Genomic DNA, 15,424 nt, shown 5'->3' on the forward strand with positions numbered 1-15,424 from the left:
GAACAGTCTCACGTGCCTCCAGATGTTATCACTCTGGGGCACAAAGAGAAAAAAAATAACAGCTCCAGGGGACCGCGTTAGAAAACCCCTTTTAAAAGAGCCACAAGCAGTTGAATTTCCTTTAAAGCTTAGCCGGAAAAGGGTTTTGTGGGGTGCGACCCCACCTGGGCCCGGCGACGGTTCCGTACCCTGCGGGGGTGGCGTGGAGGGGGAGCGCGCCGGAGGGGAGCCGAGGATGACTCGCAGTTGTGTTTTGAGCGGTTGCTTGGGTAGTGTTTATCTTGCTCTCCCAACACACACGCACACACTCTCAGTTTCTTGTCATGAAAGGGGAACCCTGCATTTTGTAGACAAAGAGTCGCAGAAGCAACTTTCGAAGGAAAAAAAACAAAAAGAAAGAAAAACAAAAAGAAAGAAAGAAAAAGGCACCGCGCAATCTCCCCAGAGGGCAAAGAACCGCGCTGTTTGTTCTGTAACTGAGCAACACCCCGGGCGACGGGCGCTGCCTCTGTCTTCTGCGGTTTTTCTAGCTCTTCCCCGCGTGGGTTCACTTCCACCCTCAGAACCCTCCAGAAGTGAAAAACCAGGCGGGGCGGCCGCAGCCCTCAGGCGGCCAGCGGAGCGCGGGCCCCAGCTGCAGGGGATCCCGGCCCAGCGTCGCGCTCGGCCCCTTCCTCCGCCCCGGCGGGTAAAGGGGCGGGCTCACGCGGCCCGGCCGCTGCGCCCCGCTCGCGGTAGGGGTCGCTGCTACGCGGCGCGCGCTCCCACCGCGGAGAATAACGGGGCCCGGGCGGCAGGAGAAAGGAAACCTGCCCGGGACGCGGCGGCGGCCGGGACGGAGCGAGGGGCGGGAGCTCACTTTTGCTCGGGTGGGAGCGCGCGGCGGCTGCAACGAGCGCCGACCGGGAAGCACCGAGGGAGCGGGTCGCCCATCTCGGGGCGACCAGGGGAGGGCAGCGAGAGGCCGGATACGAGCGCCCCGGAGGGGCGCGGAGCCGGCGAGCCTGGCCAGCGAGAGGAGCCGCGGGGGGCGCGCCTCGGGCGGGCCCCCGGAGCCGCGCAGGACGCCCCACGAGGAGTTGCCGTCCCTGCAGAGACCCCGTTATGGCTGTGAGTACACTGGGCGCGCGCGGCTCGCGCCGGCCTTGGGGAGCCCCCTCCCCGGGGACCGCGTTGGAGAAGCCGAGGGAGCCGGGTACGCGCCGCGGAGGGAGCGGGAGGGCAGCGGCTGTGTGGTGGACAAAGTTGAGAGCCGAAGTTGCAAAAGGTAGTGAGCAGCGTCCTCCCGTTCTCCCCACAAACTCCGGTTCCTCAGCTGGTCACCCCAGTCCGTCGCCCGGAAAACCCCACTGGGGAGCGTGGGCAGCGCTGGGTCGCGCTCTGGGACAGGCCAGGTTGGGGGTTTAGGGGTATCAGGTGAGGAGCCCTCGGAGCTCCCGGCCGTTGCCGGCTGGGGCCAGGGGGTGGCGTAAGGGACCGGATTGTTCCGACTCCGGAGGAAAGTTTGTTTGCGGTGGCTACAGGTGGGCACCGCACGTACGGTGCCCACGCACTCCACCAGTGGCGACGTCGGCTCTCCTGGAAGGGCGGGCGTGGGCTTCTACCCTGCTCCCTCGGACTGCACCTGAACCTGAGCAGCGAGAGCCAGTTTGCACCCCACCGCCGTGAATCCCATCCTGGTGCTGCTGCAGGGGGCAGCGCCGGGCCCAACCCCTCTCTTCCCCGCTTCCCTGGGACCCTGTCGGGACGCGGAGCTAGGCTTCGCAGGATCCGGCCCGAGCCCGCGGGACTGGGCCGAGATGGTGTAGATTACCCAGCCAGGGGCTGCCGTTCGGGGAGGGGTTGCTTCGGCGGATCGTGAGTGGATAGAGCCAGATTAGCACCACGTGGCTTCATGCACAGAGTTCAGAGTCTTCGCTAACCGTGTGCCAGGAAGTATTTCCTTTAAAACAAACAAAAAGTTGGCGCTCCGTCTCCACGGTTGGCCCTGTCAGTGAACCGATGGCCGAAGACCACTGGTTAATCTTTTGCCCTGGCTGGCCTTGTGACAGAGGAATCACGTTTGGGTTAAGGTGGTGATACCTGCTGCAGGGTTGTTACGTGTGTTTGGGAGGGTGGGGTGGCTGGTGGGGAGGGCCACCGGCTTGCCTAATTAAAAAAGGGGAGTAACTTGTGTAAGTTCTTCCTCCGCACTAGGCTGGGAATGGAGTGTCAGAGATAGGAAGTTCGTTTTTGCCGTGTAACCCTTTTGGTGTCAGGCAATGAGGAAGAAGCCCGAGGAGCAAGCTGCAGCCTCTGTACAGTAGTGAAATGCACAGAACAGTTCACCAGGACCCAGTTCTTTGCAGCCTTGATTGCACTTTAGTAAACCACAGAGACAACTGAGCTCCTTGGATTCAAGGAGGCATGCTGTGGTCATTCAATGTGTGTGGTGTCAACCACAGGTTGGTGAAAGTCTTTTATTTATGTGACAAGCTCCCAGAACATATGGCAGCTTCCCTGCGTCCAATTATAAGATGACCACAAAGTCTGGAAACGAGGCACATACACACCAAGAAATGGCTTTCGATACCACATTTTAAAGCATGGTGTGTTTGGTGGGTCATGTCTTACTAGTTCAGTATGCTTATGCAAACTTGCAGTGAATGAAGGGCATGAATGCAGCGTCTTCACCCGCAGAGACAGATGGATCTGTGATGTTTGCTTGATTTTATTTTTTCCGTCGATGTACCTGTGGACTTAGCACACTCCAGAGGCAGCAACCAAAGAGGTTTAGATCATACAACCACAAAGAACACTCCACATCGCCACTTTCTCTGGAAATCATTGTCCGGCTTTTCTCACGAGTCTGGTGCGATGGAGTTGGAATCACTCCCATGTCCTTTCCCCTAGCTCACGAAGCGCTTTGGTCATGGAGTAAAATAAACATGTTTGATGGTTTCCACACTTCATGGTCACCCTAAAATATTAAGGCTTTAATAAAGTAGCCTGTTCTTAAAATGAGCATTTCTGTAATTTGCTACCGGGTTCATAGTTTATTTGAAAAAAAAATCTAATTGAACACACTCTACTGTTAGCCAATGTTAGGTAACACATACTATTTGTGCAAAAGGAGACTGTGATGTATCAGAATACATAATTTTGGTAGCGGATTGATTTTTTGGGGGGAAGGGGACCCTCCGTCAACACAACACTGCAGATATGCTGTGAGCTTTTCACAGGAAGTCTGGGGAAGGAAAATGCACTGTCCTTGCTGAGTTGTTTAAAGAATTGTGCTTTTCTTGTCTGTGGGTTTGGTAAGTACAGGTTCCATAAGACCTTGAACTATACCAAACAGGCTTTATCCCTGACACTTAAAAATAAGCAAAGCCCCAATATATGCCCCATACATGGTTGTTATTTCAGTTCTAGTACTGGACATTCTGAGTGAAAGGTATTTGAGACTGGGCTTTGAAAACTTTTTAGTAGTTGGTATTAACTGTTAAACTTGTTTTAGGTCTGGTCTTCTGCCATCTCTCCTCCCCTTGAAATGTAATTTAATTCAGTAATTCTTGGACAAAGTAAATTCATGGACCTCAGGGCTGTTACAGTATCTCTCTTCTCCACCAGGCTGAGTGTCTGCAAAATACCACATAGTAAGTTGTACTTGAGGGATTTCTCGATGAGTTCTCTGTGAAGGCACCTTTCTGACAGGAGAGATTGCTGATGTCTTCCTGATTGGCACACTGGAGCACTGAATTAAAATTAAATAGATCATTTCCTATTTAATTCCTGCTTTTTCCATTTTGGCCACATTCTCCTGCAGCCTTTCAAATTACTTTGTGTCCTGTTACTACAGAACAAAGCTGAAATAACTGCTCGTTCATGCCGTGCTGCAGGAAAGCAGTGGCAAAAGGTAAAGGTGGACATTACTTTAGTAATTTAGACATAACCGGAATATTGTATGATAGACTATCATAACCAGAGTATCTTTCCCCTACGTTCAAAACCAAATTTATTTTTAAATATTTTATTTATTAATTTGAGAGAGGGCATGAGCAGGGGGAGGGGCAGAAGGAGGGAAAGAAGCAGGCTCCCCACTGAGTGCAGAGCCAGTTGCCAAGCTCCATCCCAGGATCCTGAGATCATGACTTGAGCCGAAGTCAGACGCTTAGCCCACTGAGCCACCCGGGCGCCCCCAAACCAAACTTAAATGACACTTCAGCTTAGGTATGATTTGCAAATAATTTTTGTGCTGTTGTAATGAACTATGATGAATTAGCCAAAGTAATGCTCAAAACATGTTGCCGTCATGATCTGTCAAAAGTTTTCTTCCAGTTACTTGAGAGTTAAGAATACCACTGATAGCACAAGAGGGGCTTTGTGATTAGACTTAGATGATCTCACTCAGAATTGCTAATTCGGTCAACATTTAAGTGCCTACTGTGGGTGGGTAATCAATGTGCTTTTAGCAAGAACTGTGGTTATTTGCCCTGGCAAAACTTCTCTCATGAGAAACATTGTAAAACTAATAGTGATCAATGTTGCACTGTTTCTTTTAAAAAGTGCAACCTGGGCCTAATAGAAGGTGTATGTATGTATGTATGTGTGTGTGTGTGTGTGTGTGTTGGGCGGGGGCTGTTCTGGCTGTTGCTTTGAGCTTTTTTCTCTCTCTCTTTTTTTTTTTTTGGATAATGCTCCTGTTCGAATGACGAGATTTTTCCAAATCGCCTGGTGACTGGAGTATTGGGGTGGGTAACGAAACTAAACCTCTTAACCCTTTCTCAGTACTAATCTGAGAAGAAATCTGAGTCCTGAACAGGTTAAATTCAGGCATTACATCTGTTTAGTGCATCTTGGCTTCAACATGACATCGGTGTTTTCATGTGACTGCAAAAGATTTAAGATATCTGCTGTGTTATCATGTGATACTGTCATTAGAAAGTCAGGTCACTCCTTCATGTGCTGTTGTTTTGGTTGAGTTTTTCAAAAGGATCTTCAGGGTCAGCCACTAAAGTGTTATTTTAGTATGCCTTTGATTTTAATTATACATGTTGTTAGCCAAAATGACTTGTTTGGGAGAGTTTAAGCTTGTAATACCAAGTTTGTTCTAGAATTTAGTATTTAGGGTGTTAGCTAACCCCTTTTTTCTCTAGGGAACCTTTGGTTTGCTGTTGCCCCTTACCCTCCCACTATGCAAGCTTTTTAACAGCTCATTTTACTTAAAAGTCTAGTATACAGACAGATCTAACGCACCAAGTCTTCATGGTAACCAAAGGAGAAACAAAGGCCGTTCAACCTCTGATCTGATAGTCAGGTGTAGTCCTACAGGGCAGGCAGCCGGGGGAATTAAGGTTAGTGAGCTTTGCAAGAGCTGGTGCTTTTCATGTACAACTGTTACCATCTGCTCATTATTACCTTAGAGAGCGCCCGTGTTTCCCCATTTCACAAAGGAGCTGAAATCCATGATAATGTCTCAAGGCCACACGGCTGGCTGGTGACAGTGGGAACTTGAAAGCTGGTGCTATCAGAACCTGAAGGCGCCTCTTACTGGCTGTTGTCAATTTGTCTCCCCCGAATTACTCGGAGGGGTTTCACCTCTTTCTGTTTCAGGTGTTGGGCATGATTTTCTCAAACTCCAGAAACCTGTAGCTATTTGGATAGTGTGTTCTCTTAAAAGTAGATGCATAGCATTGTCTAAACTGGATTTTGCCTCCTCCCCGCCCCCAAGGAAAGCATGGAAGAATACCTGAGCTTTTTATAGAGTACATCCAGGCTTCATCAAAGGGTTTTATGTATGTGTAGAGACATCCCACCTCCCTGCGAGGCACTGAAATGAAAGAAAGGTTTTTCCATAATAGTGGTATGCTCCAGTGATTCCAAATGGGATAATTTGTAAAACACACTTGATTACGTATACTGGCCGTGCCTTAAAATCTGGAGTTTATGAGAAATCAGGCAGAAGCTTGCAGTGAGGTGACCGACTACTGAGCCAGGACTTTTTCACTTAACCGTTCTAGTTTATTGTTCTCCCTTGAAGGGCAGAGTGGTGGCCGTGAAATGGCAAAAGCTTTGGAGTTAAGTAGATGTGGGTTTGAATCTTGACTCCAGCACTGAGTGCCTGTGTGGCCTTGGGTTTTTCTCCTGTACCTTGAAGGGGGGTGTTTCATATTTCTGTAACGGTGGCTGATGTGGTTCTTGGCACACATTGCTAAACGAACTGTGGAAATTTCAATTAATTGAGCACCTAATCCTACAACAGATGATGGGTGAAAGAAAAATGATGAAGATGGTAACAGCTGTAAGAGAAACTGGGAGATAAAGAATAATGCTTATGCCTCTGAGTGCACTTCCTAGTTCTGTGGAAGTAAAGACACGAGAGTGATAGATTTGGATGGGGCAAAAGGAAGGCTTCATGGATCATGAATTTGAACAAGACCTTGCGAAAAGTGGGAGGGAGAAGTGAAAGGCATCTGCATGTATTAGTTGTGTGGGCAGTGTGTGCGGGACGGAAGCTTAGGTGGTAGGGATAGTTGCTGGGGCAGAGTCGTGTAGCCGGAAGGGCATTGATCCTAGAATCCTGTATTTGTAGACAACAAAGGGCAATTAGAGCTGTCTTGAGGGAAGTAGCTCCGCTCAGTCTCTTACTGAAGTATCTTTTTCTTTGAAACATCTTTTTTTTTTTTTTTTTTAACTTTTCATTAGATTTTTGAGTGGTGAGAGGCCCAGTGAAGTGGGGAATGGAGGGAAGGTTAGGTGTGGTTGGAGTGCCTGGTGCTGGAAACTCCAGGAGGGCAGGTGAGGTTTGTGCATTTGGTGTCCACTCTCTCTGCTGCTCAGAGGTCCCCTCACCATGCTTCTAGGTTTGGGGATTCCTATGGATGGGCAGGTTTGTCAGAGAATTTTGCTCAGGGTAGGACAGACGTTGCTGAATGATGATGATGCTTATGGTACTGAAGACAATGAATACAGAGACGGGTAGGCATGGACCCTACTGGTCGCTCGTCGACTCCAGCCAGGGAGACAGACAACTAACTCTAAACGATCCCAGCTTCTGTAAATTCTCTGAGAACAGGTGAGAAGAAAAGGTACAGTTACAGCAGGACCGGGATCTTGACAGGTAAATTATTGGGCAGTAGGGTTTCTGGCACCTCTTTTTTTCATTCTCTCTATTACTTGGGGCAACTTTTCCTTCTAAAATTTTACTAGAGATATCGTGCCCTCAAACGACCTGCATCTCAGTTTTGTGGGAAGACGGCTAATACCACCTTTCCAATTCATCATTTCGATGTAACGGAACTCTCAGCGGACTCTCCTTTCGTCTCGGAATCATGGATTAGGCTGTGGGGGTCAGTGTGCCTGAAAGCATCTGACAGCTGTTGCTCCGGACAGCGCAGTGGTTTCAGGGAGCACTTTCTGGAGGAGCAACAACAACAGAGCATCACCTGAGAACTTGTTGCAAAGGCACCCCCCCCCCCCCCCGGCCTTCTGAATCATCATCTAGGGGCGGGCTCACCGCCATTTCAGTGAGCCTTGTAGGGGATTCTGTTGCACTGGTCAAGGGCAAAGGTGAAAAGATGTTCCTAATACACAGTCACCCTCCTCACAGTGCTTGCAGGTTTTCGTCAGATAAGTGTAAACACATGGCTCCGATACTGAAGGCTTTATTTAACTTACTCCTTGTGTGTTTGATTTGAGCACACACCTGGCACCACATACAAGCCCGGGCATTGATTTCTATACAGATTTGTGTTTATCTTAGAGGATTTATTTTTGTCTCTCTTTAAGGTTGCTTTTCTCTCTTCTGGGAAACGAATGTGATGTGGAAGATAAAGTCCAAAATCTCCATGGCGGAGGGATTGAGACCCACTTCCCAGGAATTTCTAGGTGGAGGTAGTACTCTTAGGACCCACTGGGAAAACTTTCTGTGTAAAAGGGAGGCGCTAAGTTGCAATTCTGAGCTCTAATACTGGCATGGCGCCTGGACAGGAAGGGTTAAAGGATGTCCTCTTCCTCCATCTTTTTCTTCAGAACAACTTGAAGTGTTTTTAATTCATTCACTTATTCACTGTTTTTAGAACAGTTGAATATGCTAGCAGAAATACTGTTGGACTCAGGTCATCGCCACACTGCAGGGAAACTACAAATCTGTTCATTTTGCTACTGATTATGGACAGGAGGACATTCCTATGATTTGATTGGATTTTTTTCCTTAGGGTCCTCAAAGATGACTTTTTTTTTTTTTTTTAAGATTTTGAGAGAGAAAGAGCAGGGGGAGGGGCACAGGGAGAGAGAGAGAATCTCAGGCAGGCTCCCCACTGAGTGCAGAGCCCCACATGGGGCTTGATTTCACAACCCTGAGATCATGACCGGAGCCCATCTCAAGAGTTGGATGCTCAACTGACCGAGCCACCCAGGTGCCCTCAAAGATGACTTTTAATTGTTCTCCTTTATCCATTACTATCAAATTTCTCAAGGAAGACCTTTTTATATCATTTAAAAAAGTAAAGATCAATTAGTTCCTGGTAATTTTTTCCATTCCCGTGTGTTTTTTGTTGTTGTTTTTTACAGATATGAATTCAGTCTTAAGTAATGTCAATGCATTTCCTTAGTCATCTCCATGTAAAAAGACTGGATTTGCAAGTGATGGAAGCAACATATATTTCAATCAAGTGATGTTTATGTTCATTATCAAGCTGGTAGCTTGGTATCCTGGCACTGAGAAAATGTTCAGTAAATATTTGCTGTTATTACAGGTTTTCCTTAAAGCATCTGTACTGTTTCTCCAAAGATGGAACTTGTTTCTATTATCTATTAAAGATAATCAGAGCGGCTTTCAAGTGCCAGGCAAATATTTAATGTTTAGATTTGTTTTCAAACTGTGTGGAAATTAGGGAAGTTATTTTCATTTCTCTGTGCCTTAGTTTACATACTTGTAGACTGCAAGCGGGAAGGTCCATGCTCAGAGGGTGAAGTGATGTAATACATGGAAATGTACATGTTCAGAATGTGCCTCTGCAGAGTCTGTGCTTGAATGTTGGAGGAGCGAGGGTCATGGCGGTGGCAGTTCTCCCTCATCATTCCTGCCCCATGCCTGTCTCCCCTGCTCTTTACCTTTTCCTCTCCTGAACAGAAAGTGGACTTAAAATCCTGGGCCCAGGTGTGTCTGGCTGGCTCAGTCGGTAGAGCATGCCGCTCTTTCATCTTGGGATTGTGAGTTCAAGCCCCACATTGAGGGTGGAGTTTACTTAAAAAAAATTTTTTTTTTTTAATCCTGGGCCCATATTATGTTGAAAGCGAATACTTATGGGGAAAATTTTTTAGTTATCTATGGAAATTGAGTGAATCTTACTTTGAGTGGAGATCAAATTATCCTTGTTAATGTATATGTATAAAAAAAAAAATCCCAACGCGTTTCACTGCTGTTTCCAAATGATGTTGGACTAGGATTGGATTCCTGCACTGTGTTTTTCTGTCTTCTTAAAAATGATAGTGAAGTTGTCAGCTGCACATCTGAGTGAGGAACTGTTGCTTTGCATTACTAAGCATCCTGTTGTCTCTTTCAGGGTTAAGTCGATTGCTTTCGTGGCTGCTGCTGGTTTGAAAGCCCAAGGGTTTGTGATGATCTCAAGATGGGCAGGAACTACTTGAAATAAGTGTTAGTATTTATGCTTGGTTCCCCTTGTAGAGTTTGGCGTGGCGAGCAGGGTCCATCTTGTGCTGTGGGGGTTTGGAAGGGAGGCGAGGAAGAGGAGGAAGTGCACTGGGTTCGTCTGACCTCCCTCAGGCCTTAATGCCTCTAGAAAGTTAGTGAAACTTAAATTCATGGGCCCAGTGAAGCTCAACGGATAGGAATAACTGGGGAGTGTGTTGGACCCAGGAGAAATGGAGAATCTCGGCTGCTTTTCACCTTGGCACTTGGAGATGACTCATTCATTCAGCTCTCCTTCTCTACCAGGCATTTTATTCTAGCATGTTTCCTATAAAAGTTTTCTGTCAATCCCTCTAGTCTTCACTGTCTCAAAAAGGGAGACTTGAGACCGGCTAGACTTCAGTGCTACATGGCTGTTGGTTACATCTGCCACTTTCTCGTTCCTGGCCTGAGCCCTGGGCTGACCAAGCAGGCCTCACAGGGGTGGGGTGAGGGGGCTGAGAAATGTTTGTCATATAGTCAGCCTCACGGGTTAGGAGTTCTCCTTTCAACCACCCCTGAAACTGTACTGCCCCTATATGAGGTCCAGGCAGGCGGCTTCCCAGAGATTTGCTCATATTGAACGCTTAGAAGTTTGTCTGAGTAACGGTTATTAATAAAGCTAATGCATGCATGCTTTAGCTTTCATTCTGTAGCTGAGATTTTCCGAAGGACAAAAAATTACTTAAACATATATAGAGATAGTTACCTACCATGGGAACTGGGGTGACACCCATCCTTTCCTTTCCTTTAGCACTAATTCTGGGTATAGTCTCAGATTTCTTCCTTCATTCTCTAATAAAATGTTTGCTGTTGTCTGTCTGAATTAGCCAGTAATTTGGAGGATTGTGCTTACATATTCCTCTTCAATGTAGGCTCTGGCAGGGGTGGGAATACTATTTTAAATTGATTTACCATGAACTCAAATCAGTTTTGAAAAATAATGTACTACATAGATTACTCTAAGGAAAAACATGGACAAAATAAAAAAAAAATACCCTTGAGGGTCAGGACTGTGTTTTGGTTACTGCTGTGGCACATAGGTCAACTGTCATGTCAGCAGTTGGTCTAGCTAGGTAATGAGGTAATGGGTGAATTAAAAAAAAAAATGTTTTTCCTCTTCAAATTTTTTATGAACATGTTTTTTATAGTTAGGTTATAATAGTTACCCTTACCTGATGAAAATACAAAGTTCTTGTGGAGAAAATCAGAGTCTGAAAGACAGGTCTGTTGTCAGGGAAGGATTCAGTGGAGATCTGATTTTTAGGGGTGTGTGTGTGTGTGTGTGTATGTGAGAGAGAGAGAGAGAGAGAGATAGAGAGGGAGATGGAGAGACCGACTGAGGGGTGAAGTGTTTAGAGGTCCAGGACTCGTAGTTGTTAAGCTGTTGGAGATGGGATAGAGATGATAGGTTGGATGAAAAACAAAGATCAGCAAGGTCGGGGCCCCTGGGTGGCTCAGTCGTTAAGCGTCTGCCTTGGGCTCAGGTCATGATCCCAGGGTCCTGGGATCGAGTCCCACATCGGGCTCCCTGCTCAGTGGGAAGCCCGTTTCTCCCTCTCCCACTCCCCTGCTTGTGTTCCCTCTCTCGCTGTGTCTCTCTCTGTCATATAAATAAATAAAACTAAAAAAAAAAAAAAAGATCAGCAAGGTGATATTAACAATGGTGACAAGAAAAAAAATCCTAGCTGGGCAGTAGCTATTTAAGGTTTTCTGTTTGTTTAGTAATCTCCACACCCAAGGTGGGGCTCAAACTCAAGACCTTGAGATCAAGAGTCCCATGCTCTTCCCACTGAGCCAGCCAGGCACCTCAGGTTTTTAAAATGTGTGAAGGGAGGGCGCCTGGGTGGCTCAGTTGGTTAAGCGACTGCCTTCGGCTCAGGTCATGATCCTGGAGTCCCGGGATTGAGTCCCGCATCGGGCTCCCTGCTCGACGGGGAGTCTGCTTCTCCCTCTGACCCTACCCCCCCCCCATGTGCTCTCTCTCTCTCTCAAATAAATAAATAAAATCTTAAAAAAAAAAATGTGTGAAGGGAAAGTGTTAAGGAACCTGATTTGTCAAAAGCAGTAATGACCCCAAAAGTAGTGTGTCCACAGTGACAATAAAGATGGTCGACATGACAGTAGGGGATTATTCTCTTGACTCACAAGAAGTCTCAACAGCCTGTAAAGAGGTAGACTACTATTTATTTTTCTTTCATTCAACAAGAAGTGCAGCATGCTGTGAATACGATGGAATTCACACAGTTTGCAGACCAAATGCCTTCAGAGGTCAAGTGTGATCCGAGTCTTACATAAAAATAAGAAGCTTTGGAGTGTCCCTTCAATGGGAGATTGCATTTGCTGCCTTAGTCACTCAAATTGGGAGGAAAATAATTGTGAACAGTACACAGATAACCGTGCTCAGGAGTCCAGAAGCCTATTGGCCTCTTGGAAGCTGCCATTGTCCCCTGCAGTATCTTACACAACCCAGGTCGCCATGGTGTAAGGATTGTCACCCTGGAACCATGAGAAACGTGAGGCACTGTGAGGACAAGGCCAGCCTCTAGCATCGGAGAGCTTAGGTGAAGGTTTCACTTGCTTTGTGACGTTACCTGTGACTTCCCTGAGCTCCTGTCTGTATCTGAAAAGTGAGTTTATGTTTACCCGAAACGGGATACGAGGTACGGGAGATTGCGCTGAAAATGATTCAAGTGTGTATATGTGTGCTCGTGTCTGGGAGTAATTTTGCCACTTGAATAACTTACTGGTGTAGTGTTACTCATGTTAGTGTTGATCACTTACTCATAGATCTGCCTCGAAGGCAGCGCCACTCAGAGGTTTGTGACATATGCTGTCTTTGGGCCCATATTTGAAATGAGATTTCTTTTCTTCTTCCTCTAGTTTGAAAGGCAAAGATAAGACTTGCGGTACCATTACCTGTGAGATGTGAACTTTCTAAATCCTACACAGGATCTTTGGCCAGATCCTTCCTTGTCTGGCTGAACATTTCTTTTACCAGGAAGTGTAAATAATGCACACACAAGTGAACAGGAGGATCTTTAAATTTGAAAAGACTTGTCAAGAGTCGTGTCTTTGAGACCTGTGCAATAGGCAAGTGTTGCATAAAGGGAAACTACTTTATGGGACAGGGGAAACCTGAATGCTCAGCAGTGGGGGATGAAGCTAGGGAAGGCAACTCTGTTTCTCAATCTGATGCTAGAACTCCTTTCTTTCCAGGGTGCCTGTGTGGCTCGGTCAGGTAAGCGTCCGACTCTTGACCTCAGCTGAGGGCTCGATCTCAGGGTCATGAGTTCAGGCCCCACGTTGGGCTCCATGCTGGGTGTGGAGCTTACGTAAAACAACAAAAACTCTTTTCTTTCCAAAGTTGAGATGCTGTGATTTATTTTTAAGTAAAGGAAGGGTGGACGGCAGGGCAGCTGGGGTCATTTGGGGCTTGAGCCGAATTCTCAGGTCTGCTGGGTGTCAATAGTGGGCCAGCTTGCTAGGTTAATAGCACATCTTGGTCGAGGACTCGTGTAATCCGTAGTTAGCAACCTCGCTGCCTAGTAGAATCTGCACAGGAGTTTTTGTTGAGCAAAATGTTGATTCACTGGATCCCATCCCCCAGATACTCTGTTTATTTGTTTTGGTATAGAACTCTGATGTGGGTATTTTTATTTTGTTGTATTTTTCAATTTTTTAAATAAAATTTTCGAATCCCCAAAGCCTCCAAGTACAATACAGTGAACACCCGTTCCTTTCACTTAGCTTCACCAGCTTTTACCCTCCTGCCATACCACTCCATTTGCAGACACTGGCCACTCACTGCTAAATGCTCAGCTTCCATCTTACATGCCAACAAGGACCTTCACCTCCCCAGCTGCATCCCTAGTACCACCAGTACCGTGCGTTCAAGTCCATGGTCCAGTTTGAAATTCAACACTAGGATTTTCCCCAGGTGTACTTCATAACCAACTTTATGGATCCATGGTCCAGTCAACTTTCTCACATTGTTTTTGGCTGTTAGGCCCACCCCCCACCCTAGCCTTCCCCAGCCTGAAATGGCCACTGTCACCTCCCTATCAGTTCAAGGACACTGCATGCCCCGAGGAACTCAGGCCCATTTCCTGGCATGAATGCCTTATGAGCGATGTGGTTTCCTCCCAGCACACCGCATCAGGAGGCCACCGGGTCCAACCTCCTGCTACTGGTGATGAATAGATAGTTTTAAAAACTCCGTAGAAGATTCCAACGAGCAGCCAAGGTTCGAAATCCACTGAATTAAAACCCCTCGCTCTGTGTGTATGCGAGTTTATCGTAAAATACACAACATAAAATTTATCATTTTAAGCATTTTTAAGTGTACAGTTCTCGGGCATTGGGTACACTCACAGTGTTATGCAATCATAACCACAGTTCATCTCTAGAGCTTTTTCATCTTCTGAAACTGAAACTTTGTATTCATGAAGCACTAACTGCCCATTTTTCCCTTCCTCCCAGACCCTGGCACCCACCCTTCTCCTTTCTCTATGATTTTGATTACTCTAGATATTTCAGGTAGGTGGAATCTGTGATTTCTATCCTTTTGTATCTGGCTTACGTCACCTACTGGAATGTCCTCAAGGTGCATCCAAGTTGTAGCATGTATCAGAACTTCCTTTTTAAGGCTGAATAATATCGCATGGCATGTATAATATACATGGAGTAATATATATGGTGTGGTGTATATACACACACACACACACACACACACAGCATAGTTTGTATATCCATTCATCCATTGACGAACACTTAGTTGTTTCCACCTTTGGCTATTATGAATAACACTGCTGTGAACATAGGTATGTACAAGAATGAGTCTCTGCTTTTGCTTCTTTTGAGTATATACCCAGAAATGGGATTGCTGGATCATATGGTAATGCCCTGTTTAATTTTTATAGAAACTACCACCCACCTCTCACTTTTCAGTAAAGTGAATTGAAGAAGCCTCAGAAGGGTAAAGGATCTGGAGTTTAAGGAAGAAGTCAGCATGCAGGCCTCTAGGCTCCTGTTTCAGTTACCTCCCCAGGGGTGTGTGTGGATCGATGTCCTCTTCATAGGGGATAAAGACCAAGGGTGGAAAATCTAACTGTGGCAAGGTTTACTCTCTTACAACCTCAGGTGGTATGCAGAATAAGGGTTAGAGTGTAGTATTTCCTTAACTGTATGCATAACTTCTTAAAAGAGTTTAGTTTTGGACTGGTAATTTAAATAAATAGTATTAGTCCATAGAAAACAAGTTGCCCTTGGTTTCTGTAAGTAGTGCAAAGGGAGGTAATAGATTGCCTCTCTGGGGCTGGTCGGATTTTTAAAACAGAATATTTTAGTTAGCTCCTCCAAACAGTAAATGTGTGGCCTTGGGCAAAGTCTTAACTTCCCTGGGTCATGTTGTGCCAGTGTAAAATGGGGATAATGACAGTGGAATGAATTAATCTGTATAAAGTCCTTGGTTTCTGATACAGAGAAAGCACTCATTCAGTGCAAGCCATGAATATAATTCCATCAGTTTCAAAGATGTTATTTAGATCCGATTGTCTTTGGAAGCATTATTTGAAAGCGGGTATTTCTAAAGTGAGTTACGACTATTTTACTGGACTTGGCATGTGTTTGGCGGTCTGTGACGGGCAGCCTGCAGCCTCTAGAATGCGGATTCTTAATCTGAAAAGTGGCAGGCGCGAGTGAGAGCCAGCGCTGTGAGCAAGTGTGGCCTGAAAGTGAGGGCGAACTGTTTCC

At 46.3% G+C, this 15,424-nt stretch overlaps 1 protein-coding gene across 4 annotated transcripts in view; it reads left to right on the forward strand.

Annotated features, from left to right (window-relative positions):
• Positions 1–780: 780 nt before the first annotated feature.
• The window catches only part of IQGAP2 (IQ motif containing GTPase activating protein 2), a 289,473-nt gene continuing 274,829 nt past the window's right edge, over positions 781–15,424 (forward strand). For 2 of the 4 annotated variants that reach the window (XM_045896728.3, XM_045896738.3), the window contains exon 1: positions 781–1,110. The gene's annotated coding sequence lies outside the window, so the exon portion shown is untranslated. The remainder of the gene's footprint in view (positions 1,111–15,424) is intronic. The other 2 variants (XM_045896719.3, XM_064596257.1) reach the window with 1 other exon arrangement.

Source organism: Mirounga angustirostris, unplaced genomic scaffold (assembly GCF_029215605.1).
Source record: "Mirounga angustirostris isolate CCGP_5_RB_7025 unplaced genomic scaffold, mMirAng1.0.hap1 SCAF_7, whole genome shotgun sequence".
NCBI lineage: Eukaryota > Metazoa > Chordata > Mammalia > Carnivora > Phocidae > Mirounga > Mirounga angustirostris.